Genomic DNA, 11,787 nt, shown 5'->3' with positions numbered 1-11,787 from the left:
TGTGACATATTTGCGATTATGACTTTTTTCTTTAAGTTAAATTTTTTCACTACTTTTTGAAGAAAGGTTTATAAGAGAATAAATAAGGAAAAGATAATATCAGATATTGCTGAAAGAGAGATGATAATGCCTTAGACTTATGTGATACAGCATATAAAGTGGCAACTTTTAGTACATATTTGAGATATGGATTGAATATTATTTACTGATAGTTTTACTATGGGCAGTGAGAAGAAGAAAGGAATTAGAGATGCTTTCTTGTGTTTTGGCTTGAGCAAAATTGAAAACTAACACTTGAGATGGAGACCTCAGGCTGGAACTGACAGAAGTAAAAGAACTGTTACTGTGGTCATTCTATTTGTCTCTTGAAAAATCCTAAAGAAGTATTACATCTTCAGCTCAGGCATTGTACATTTTGAAATTGTTCTGAGAATTGTTTTTACAGATTGCAAGTGTATGCTGCATTTTTTTCATGTATACTTTTGTTGTAAAAATGCTGTACAGAGGGGTTACGGTTACATGAGTAGGGTAATGAGTACATTTCCTATCAAGCATTGTTACCTCCTTTGTTTTTCCCCTACTATCCTTTCCTTTCCCACCTCCTCAACTCCTTCCTCCCCACCAAAATTGTAATGTCCGTTTTCAATAGTGTCTTGGACATCTCATTGTTACAATGGTTCAACCTGTATCCTTATTTAAGCATTTTGTTATATCCCTTCCCCTCCCTAAATTTAAAAATGTATATAGAAGATGCAGAACACTGGAATCAAATACAGTGAAAAGAGGGGTTATACCATGGGGGATTTTAATAATACTCACATAGTATAATTTTCTGTCATTTGGAAGTAATATATATTGACAAAATTTTATAATTTTCTTCTCATTCACATAAATGTTGTCATTACAAAATAAAAGTATTAGTATTGTTATACTATATCATATGAAAGACAGCTAGTAGATTTTCAATGAAAATGTCAAATATAAATATGAATTCTACAGCCTAGAATTCTGGTAAGATGTGAGGATTAGCCTTATAAGATGAGAATAATTAGCATATATACATAAACCATTTAAATCCCTGGAAATGAATCAGACTACAAATGTAGAAAATGTCAAGGTTATATATTTATTATTTCTCAAATTCTTAACTATCTCTAATTATAGAATAATAAAATCCTTGACATAGAAGAAAACCTAAAGAACAACATTATCTCACATTTAAATGGATTAATCATCATTATAGAATCCCTGAGATGTTATCATATTATCTATGAATATAACAAGATATGAAAACTTACAATTGTGCATTTTTCCCCTCTATCACTAAATTACTGGATTTTTCTTGGTGGTAACTGTGGTTTGAACTCAGGGCCTTCTGTTTGCTAAGCTACTTTCTTACCGTTTGAGCCATATGTCTAGTTTTGTTTTTTAGTGGTTATTTTGGAGATGTTTACCAAAGTTTTATGTCCAACCATGACCCTCCTCTCAGCCTCCTCGGTAACTAGGATAACAATTGTGGAACAATAGCACCTGGATAAACTACCAGAATATTTTTAAGTTATCCATTAAATAAGTTCTGCATGGGCAGCAACAGATATGGCTCAACAAAGTTTTTCACTTAGAATTAAATTACCAGTCTTGCTCCAGAAATCTGAATCAATAAAGTTTTCATAAAATTACTATCAATAAATAATTCAGATTTTGAAATGATAATGTATCATTATGTATAATCAAATTCAAATATACATATTAACAATACTTTTGTGTCTTATTTAAACTTCATTCAATAAAGCAATTACTTTACTCACTCAATATATATGTATATCTATCTATCTATCTATCTATCCATCTATCTATCTATCTATATTTCACAGCTATGTTTTATAATGTACCATAACACTCAAGAAAGCATTCCATGAAGGGATACTGTAACAGAAACTTACTTACTTTGACTCACTGATTTGTTACCCATGCCATATAATCTCCTTTCTCTAATTTCTTTATTTGGCATGTTAAGTGGAAGTGATCATACCTGACCTGTGGAACCTGGTGTTTGGGCCTGGAGCCTGAAGCTCTGATTTCAGTAGTAGTGCTTATGTTAAGGTAGGTGGTAATTGACTTTTTGCTACCAAGATAATATGCCTGCCTTAAAAATATTTAGGTAAGTTTCAACCCAATGATGGAGTTGAAGTAGAAATAAATTGTTATACAATTAAAATCACTCAAGGGATCATTATTTTACCCTAGCTCAATAAAAGTTGATGAAACCAAATGTGTGGTAAGAAATGACCTATGGAAGGTCCTTTTTCTCTTCAAAGCAGAAATTTGAGTCATCATTGACTATTATATACCACTTACATATTTGTTAAATTGCCTATTACTATCACTGCTCCTATATTTCTATTTCCCTCCTTGTTGCACTATTTTCAGTGTCAATGACACAGTTCTGTTGTGTGTGTTTTTAAAAAGTTCCTGTTTTGAATTTTTTACCTATTTCAGCTGTCCTCCCTGTCCCAGTAATTTATCCCTTCTAATCATCACATCAACGACATTAAAACATACCAGAACCCAAGCTAAGTATGAAAAAAATTTAAAAAGATGCAGATCAGGGTCCTCAACATGTGGACTGGGACTTCTAATGGTTCCCATGATGAATTTGTGGAGTCTGTGAGTTAAAAATCATTTTATATTGTATCATCATTGGCATACTTAGTGGCTAAAACACCTTAAATTATGTGACGCATCAGCATAATTTAGATGGTGTACCCTGGAGATATCAGCTTTGGGTGTCAGCCAACTATTATCCCCATAGATGGCCATCTGAGCTGTGAATTTTCACGGCAGAAACACTCAAAGAAGGTTAAGTATATGATGAAGAACTGAGGGGAAATTCTATCTTTGTAATGATGATGGTAGTGAGCAACTGCCATACCTTCTGTGACAAGTACTCATTATATCACATACAGTATTAAAATGTGAAGGTATAGCAGCAAAACCATGTTACTATGAAACTTATCAGTAAATGCCTTAATAAATAGCTATGACAGTTTAAAGTGTAGACTTTCAATAATTATTTAACATGTCAATCTATACCTTGGATTATAATAAATCAAATATTTATTTGAGCACATAATAGCTTAAAAATCTTCTCTGACTTCCTGTTTCTTAGTGGATAAAATATGAGCCCTTTTAAAGCATTGAATCACAATCTGAACAATATAACCTGTGAATAGAGTCAATCAATATTTTCTCTGCTTGTCTTCCCTGTCATTTCAAATTGTATAAACACTAGCTAATTTGAAAGAGACACTCTTCAAAACACATTAGTTTTTTTTTTTTTTTTTTGCCAGTATCAGGATTTGAACTCAAAGCCTTACAGATTCTGGAATTTCTAGCTTTCTCAGCTATATTTATTTATTCATTTATTTATTTGTTCGTCTATATAATATACAACTTAGCCTTCTACTATTTAGCTGATGGACTATTATCAACTTTTCTATCCATTCTGGCTTTGAACTGTGACCATCAGGATGTCAGTTTACTGAGAATTTGGTGTTATAAATGTAAACTGCTAATAGCCAGCTTTCAAAATACATTTTTTAAACAACATAATTTTGTATATATGAAATTTTATTCATGAATCATATAGCTCAAAAAATAAGAGAATCTATAGATGATTCTGGGGATAATTGTTATAAATCACTCCTTCTTAACTCTGGATTTTCATTACTCTTCTCCATACAAATGACTACCTCTACTACCTCAACCTCCACCACATCAACTGCAAAACTCCAATGGTTAGGCATTTAGTACAATCATATCTCAAAGAGTGAATTGAAAGACGTCCTAGAACAATTCTGGAACATATTGAAATAGAGCTTGTAGAATTCCTATAATTTAATATATATACATAAATATAAATACACAATAAATCCTTACTTTTGTCTGTCTATTGAATTATTGCACTCTTAGAATATACTATTTTCCTTCCTTGTCTTCTTTGTTTCATTATCCATAATGTGAAGGTAAAGACCTACATATTTTCCAAGAATACCCTGGGTTCTAAAACTTTATGAATCTATGAAATGTTCATATTATATAAATTTAAATACTTCAAATGTGTATTAAATTTTGTTTTCCTTCTCTCAATAGATACACAGTGAATCATACACTTAGCAAACATTTATTGATACCATGTCATCTGAATTATACTGTACTAGGCAGTAGAGGAACAATATAAGACAAAAGTCCATGGAACTTACAGAGGAGCTTCATGTTAAAAGAAAAGACTGAAAATTAAGAAACATGAGAGAACGGGTGGGGCTGGAGAGGTGAGTGAGAATTTTAAAGGGGGTGATTGTTCAAGTGGCACTGCATTCACAAACTGCTTTGTTGAATGGCAACTCCTTTGTACAACTACCTAAAAAATATATTACAATATAACATAAAAAGGCTGACTCTGTGTGTGAAAGAGAGAAAGAGAGAGAGAGAGAGAGAACTTTGAGTCAAGGTCTCTCTAAACACTCAGACTAGCCACAAATTTAGTCCTTTTGCCTCACCCTCCTGAATGATGAGATTACAGTGAGTGCCAACACAACTGTCTGGAGCAAGACTTAGTATAGTGAAGAAAGTCTAAGTATGTCAGAGAAATATATGAAGAAGTTCTTATAAGTGAAGTCATTATAATAAAAATGCATGGCATTGAATTGAACCTCCTTTGTACAACTTTTTTTAGATGATACAAAAAAGAACTAAGAAAAGTTTTCGACTAGCAAGTAGAAGAAAAAAGAATATGTATAGAAGTAATAAGAAAGACAATAGGAAGAATGAGAGCAATTATTTGAAAAATAGCTGAGATGTAAGAATGAGGAGACAAGATTTGACCTTACTATGAGAAGAGACTCTGTCTAGATCAAATCAGAAAAATAGTTGAGGTTTTGAACCATACGGGACTACTGTAAGTGAAAATATAATGCAAGTATAAAAAATTAGAAACCAGAAAATATTTCAAAGAAACAATTGCCATACTTAATAATTGATTTAATGTAATAAAAAAAACAACAAATGCTTCTATGGTTCAACAAATGTTACTTTGTGGTTTTAAGAGGAAGATAATTCTGACACATGTATTGGGAGATTAGGAAGGGGTCTACATTGGGAAAACAAAGAAAAAAGCTTCCATACATTAATTTTACTATTCTAATTTTCAGGGACCAGGGGGTCACTAGTCACTTTTCAACCTACATTCTGCTAGCTGTATGTAGAAATATAAGAAAATTTTATATGCTCAAATCTACTTTTAGTGCTAATTAATTTAACAAATCATAATCTTAGTGAGTCAAACACTGAAACTTCAAATCTTTTTGCATGCAATCTTTAAGTTACTTGACCAGCTTGAATTATGCAGTATAATTCCTATATACCCTACTAAGATGTCATTATGAAAATTTGTAGTTTTACAATTACTAATAATCTGAAGTTTCAAGTTTTAAAGAGAAAGGAGATATTTACTTTAAAGCAAGATTTCTATTTTACTATTTGTCTTGGTTTGGGACATATATCCTTGTAAGAAAAGTATGCACACTCATATTCACAGACATATGCATTTTACCAGTGTGACATATCTGAACACTTGCTGATGAAAACAATTTACACTAAGATCAAGTGCTGAACTCAGGAAATGGGAACACATGATAAAAAAGATCACAGTATGATATACATAATGATATACTGCTACAATTTTAGAAAATGATGGCTATTTCAATATGTGAAATGGACACAATTTTCAAGACTCACTTCATTTAAGATGTTTACCCTATTTTGGGATACATCAAATGAGTTAACTTTTTAATATTTTACATTAAAATTTCAAATAACAGAAAAAATGAGAATCCATCTGAAATAGTTTTGCAAACTGATGTTTTATGAACATTGTTTGAAAACCATCACCAACTAAAAGAATCATGATCTATTTTAGAAAATGCTAATATTGTATTAGTATTTACAGATCTTCACTCTTTTCTGACATATTGTTCTCACAGTCCAAAAGCTATTCTCTGTATTCTTATTTTCATTAATATGAAAAATATAGCAAGTACACCTACAACCAGTTCATTTACCTTATAGGAAAATTAAAACTCTAAAGATTTAATGTTATTACCTGCTGAAGAAAACTAAAATAACAGAGAAAACCGTTTTTAAAATCATAGTTTTACATGACACAAGAACCTATAGATTGAAGACCACAAGATCTGGGGTGAACTACCTTTTCTTTTTTCTTGGTAGGTCGTGGGGCCTTAACTCTGTGCCTGAGCTCTCTCCCTCAGCTCTTCAGCTCAAGGCTAGCATTCTATCACTTGAACTACAGTGCAACTTCCAGGTTTTTCTGCTTATGTGGTGCTGAGGAACCGAACCCAGGGCTTCATGTGTGGAAGGCAAGCACACTACCACTGAGCCACCTTCCCAGCCCTGAACTACTATTTTCTTATGCTAAAGTTTAATAAATCATAGACAGCAGTGTGCAAACAGGATAGAATGAAATGTTATGTATGTTCTAATCATAATAAACTAAAGGTGAATATAGAAAAGCCTATTTGTAAATATGCTTCTTAGTTTCGGTGTGTAGTATTCAATATTTCTATATATTAGTACTGGAAGATCAGTTCCTGAACAACATGCAAATTTACAAATACTGAAAACAGCGTTTGGGCGAAAAAGTTAGTTTTACTAATTTACCAGGCAAATCAACAACTAACATCCTGAAAGAACTGGAGTACTCTTCTCAAAGGGGATGATGATTTTTTAAAGGGAAAAATTAGTAGTAAGAGGCTGCTTATCTCTAGTATTGTAAATACATGTTTACAAATATTTCCTTTTTCTAGTGTCCTGGAGAGAAGGAGCATCATGACTCAGCAGAGAAAATGTGCACCGGTATAGGGAAAGAATCGAGAAAGCATGGGAAAGAAAATAAACTGAGGCAGTTCAACAAGACAGGTTGGCTAGTGAAAAAAAAATGTTTCTACAGTGAAACTATTGTTATGTACAAATTTAGATATAATTCCAACCATTAACATGTGTACTTATACCCTTCTGAAAGAGAGGTCTTAGAACCTCAAGTGAAATGAAGTAGCTAAGAAAATGTCTTTATGGCAAATTCTGATACAGAAAATTAGAATATGCTTTTAGATTATATATATAATAAATATAATATATATTTAAATATATATAGTAAAAGTGATAAACAGGGGGTTACAGTTACATAAGTGAGGTAATGATTACATTTCATTTTGACCCTGTTACCCTGTCCCTCATTTTCTCCCACTTTACCTTCCCCACACCCCTCATCGCAAGTTGTAGCATTCATTTCCAACATAGTGTTTATTATCATTGTTGCATTAGTTCATCTTTTGTTCCACTGCTTTTGTGATATCCTTTCCCTTCCATGGACAAGATAAACTTATATATAAGTCAAGGGGCACAGAAAATTATAACAAACAAAAAATAGAAATAACTGTGAACCAAACATAACAAGAACCTTTTCTTTCCAATTCTTGGAGTTCATTTTGATATGCTTCATTACACAGTGATTGGGCTATTGTGAACTCTTGCTAAGAATATCATACACATGTACTAGTTATTACAAATGAGAAAAACCATGATACCGACATTTTTTAGGGTTGGCTTGCTTGACTTAAGATAATTTTTTCCAGGTCTTTCCACTTTCTTACAAACAGGACAAGGCCATTCATTATGATGGGAGCATTGTGTATATATACCACAGTTTCTTGATAAACTCATCTACTGAGGAGCATCTCGTTTGGTTCTATAACTTAGCTATCGTAAATAATGCTCCAATGAACAGGTTGTACTATTTAATAGCTGGCTTTTATTTAATAGCTGATTTCTATGATCTGCCTTGGCATGGAGGAATTCTCAATTCTCTGGCTTGTCTCAGGAGAGAATGAAAGGTGGAAAAAAAGAGAATGGTAGGTAGGAGATAGAAGGGCATGACAAGGTCAGAAACAAACTGTGTTTCTTAGTTTTTTACTTTAGTATATCATTTTCTGAGTCTAAGTAACCAAAAATGATCTCAAAAATTGATAAAGTATTTATAGCTCTGTTTCTGTGTAGTTAGATCATTGACATTAGTAGTATTATGCAATGACTGTGAATCTGCTTACTTTGAATGAAAAGAATAAAATGCATTGCACCTACAACCACTGAAAGAGAAAGAAGTGTTCAATACTCTGTAAATTTTCTTCATAATGTATCCATTTAAATGAAGATGACTTAAGACAATAAAAAATGTCTTTTCCTAGATTGGTCATGTACATGAAAATGATGGAGTGATTGAGACATTGCAGTTTGTGCCTCTTTGGGTCAGGATGTTGTTTTCAAATTTGTTATCTTTATCTTTACTTCATTTACATTAAAATTGATAGTTGCAAAAACTTATCTCACAATTTAATAGAATAAAGAAGATAATGAATTTCAGCATAATAGCTATGAATGCAGCTCAATAATTGACAGAATGTAATCACAACTTCTATACTGCCCTCTAAATACATAGAAGGTAACTAAATTGTAAGATGAGGGCCACTATAAAGTTTGACCTTATAAAAGAATAATGAGGATCATTCATAGTGAATAGCCTTTAATGCATTGTTAAATGCAGTAGTGTCTAAGGCTAAAAATTTTAATTTCCTACTGCATGCTTTTGGGAATGAATCCTTATTGTGCTAAATGCAATAAATAGCTTTTAAAATCTGTTTTCATTTATATCAATTGAAAATTTCTGCACCTGGCAAGAGCAAATGAGGATCTTTTTGCAATGGATTATAAATACTAATGTTTTAGATATGAGAACACTTTTGTGTGACTGAGAAAAGTAAGTTACTTGCCTAGTGTCTTTTTATAGGTTCATAATAAATCTAAGAATCTTAATAATTCATAACAAATATAGTATGTATAAATTGAAGCAAGGCTGGTAGATGAAAAGACAGGGAAAGTACATTAATTTTAACAAAACTCAAAAGGTTCTGGCTCAAATGCCACTTTTAAAAATAGATAAAACCTGAAGAAAAAAGTAGATAAACTCTTCTCCCATGGTATACTTTCTTTTAGATGTTAAATTAAAAGACTGAGAGTCCTAGGAGAAAGTATCTAAATCATCTCCTTCTTTGTAATGGTGAACATCTGAGAACTTTTCATAGGTGGGTATAGGTAGAAAAAAAGGCATAGCTCTCTAAAAAAAAGCCCTGAAGTTTAATCTATGTTTTAGAGGTTTCATCTATCTTCCCACCCAGACCCAATGTCTAAGAATTGGGAGTTGCTAAACCAGTATGAACACCTATAATTGCACAGTTCAGAAAGTATAATGACTACAGATAGGAACTTCGATTTTGAGTCATTAAATCCCCATGTATTGCATAGAGCAGGAAATGTTTCTCTTTTTCTATTTCTCCTTACTTTAACCCTATATACTTACATAAATTGATTTGCTATATCTGCTATTCATCCATCCTCTCTTGTTCAGGTGGCTCTCTTTGTGTCTCTAGGTCTCTGCATCAGTCTTTCTTTTCTACTTTTTTATTGTGAAAATACCATACAATACAATAAAAAATAAAATAAAATAAAATGAACAAAAACAATGTTTTTTGAATGTCATTTTGTCCTCCTAGGTCAAGATGCTGTCCCTGGGCCCTGGTCCTAACTCATATTCTCTTTCATAACGACTCTTTGGCTGTGAAAAAATAACAAGGGCACCCAGTTTTTTCTTGCCATGGATATTTTGAGAAGAGTCACAAGATTGTAAAAGAATTTACCAGGAGTTCAGGGAAGATGGCGGAGGAGAAGCTGGAATCTGAACAAGCTCTCGCATAGAAAGCAGTTTTAGAGTTCCAGTGAACAGTCCTAAGCCAGAGAATCACACCAAGTGTGCCATCACAGGACAGAGTTAGGCAAGAGAGGGGAAGCCAAGGCAAGGAGACACATCTGAGCGCTTGCCAGCAGCCGCCGCAGTGGCGGCATCGGTCGCAGCGGTGACCGCAGGGCACCATAACTGAGCCAAAGAGAGTCCGGGACGAAGGAGCCAGACGCAGTGGGCGAGCAGATTCTACTCAACACCAGCAAGAACCAACAAGGAGCAGACATCTTCATCCTGCAGTTTGCAGACCAGAAACAACCCAGGAACCAAGACTCGGCGTGAGTAGAAGCCCGAGGACCTCAGTCCTTCTCAGGGAGCAGAGGAGGGAAGGCCACCCCTCCCTACCCCCAGTACCGGAGATCTCCATCTTGGATACCAACAAAGCTTGGAGAAGCTGCTAGCTCCAACTCAGGCCTTGGAATAAAACAAGTCATTTAGCAGGTCACAAGAACTTAATGGCGGCGTGACCTGCTAGACTCAGCTCCATCCAGGGAAAAGTCACCCAGCTCAGGCGCCAGCCATAGGAGTGGTTTTCCTCACTGGGTAATCAGAGCCAGAGGCTGCCCCTCCCTCTAGCAGCCTCCACAATCAATTGAAAAACAGAAACCCTGAGAATGGCTCCAGGCTGGGCTCTGTGAATTTTTCACAAAATAGCCCCAGGGCAAAGCTACTGTTTGTTGAAAGGCCTCAACTCTACCCAGAACCTAGCCTCATCACTGCATCCCCCTCTTTTGTGATTCTCAAAGCAGATCAGCCTCCCATTAAACTAACCTGGGAGGGGGATCTCAAAATCTTGGGTAAAGCAGAGCATTTTTCTGCCTATTCGAACAAATTGACTTAAGAAACCAATCAAGCCACAGGTCCTCAAGCAAACCAGAGACTCCAACAAGAGGCTGGTTACAGACACAAGGGAGATACAGGATTTTTCCCACCCCTCCCCCCAAAAAATCAAAGAACTTTTTTTTTCTTCTTCTTTTTTTTTTTTGGTACCTTACATATAAAAAAATTTTTTTTCTTTTCTAAAACTTTTATTAATCTTTAATTTTTGCCTTTTTTGAAAAAAATTGTGTTCCAGTAACTTTTTTTTTCCTCTTATAATTTTTATTTTAGGGATAGGTGAATGTAAGTTTTCCTTTCTTTTCTTGTCTTCTTTCTCTTTTTTTCTTTTTTAATTATCTTTTCGTTTTTTGTTTAGCTCTACTGAACTGATCTTTTTTTCTTCCTTTCTTATCCTTTTCACCTTTTCCTCTCTTTTGTTCTTTATGTGACTTAACTCTTCTCCTGCATATCCTCGGATAAACCCTTAGTTAACTAGTAGACCCTATCCCCCATTGTGTGCACACTTAATCCACAAATTTATTACTCAATTCAAAACCTCTGAGACTTAAATTCCTTAATAGCAATACTACCTCTTTATACCTATATAATATTTTAAGCATTTTTTTAAGTTTTTCACATCTCCTCTATGTCTCTCCCCTTCTCTCAATATATTCACGTTCCTCTCTACATAGATGGTTTTTGATTCTCCATAACATTATTAATTTTTACTTTTCTATTTTTTCTGGTTTCTTTTCATTTCCCTTTCCCTTTCTCCTTTTTCTCTCTCTCTCTACTTGCATCCAACCCAACCTATTTCCTACATTGAGATTAGGACATAGTTAACTCTCCCTGTGCCTCCCCACACCAATCTATTCCGATTTGTTACCCACATCTCTCCCTCACCCTAATAATTTCTGGTTTTCCAAATTCTTCTCTGCGGTTCAAAGCCCATTAACATATAGTTGTTTGATGTTGAATAGATGTATCTGTTGAACTAGATTGTATCTGCAGACTATTGACTGTACAAATTCAGACTTTGGTTG

Source organism: Dipodomys spectabilis, unplaced genomic scaffold (genome assembly GCF_019054845.1).
Source record: "Dipodomys spectabilis isolate Male_0828 unplaced genomic scaffold, ASM1905484v1 ptg000048l, whole genome shotgun sequence".
NCBI lineage: Eukaryota > Metazoa > Chordata > Mammalia > Rodentia > Heteromyidae > Dipodomys > Dipodomys spectabilis.
This window is presented reverse-complemented; position numbering follows the sequence as displayed.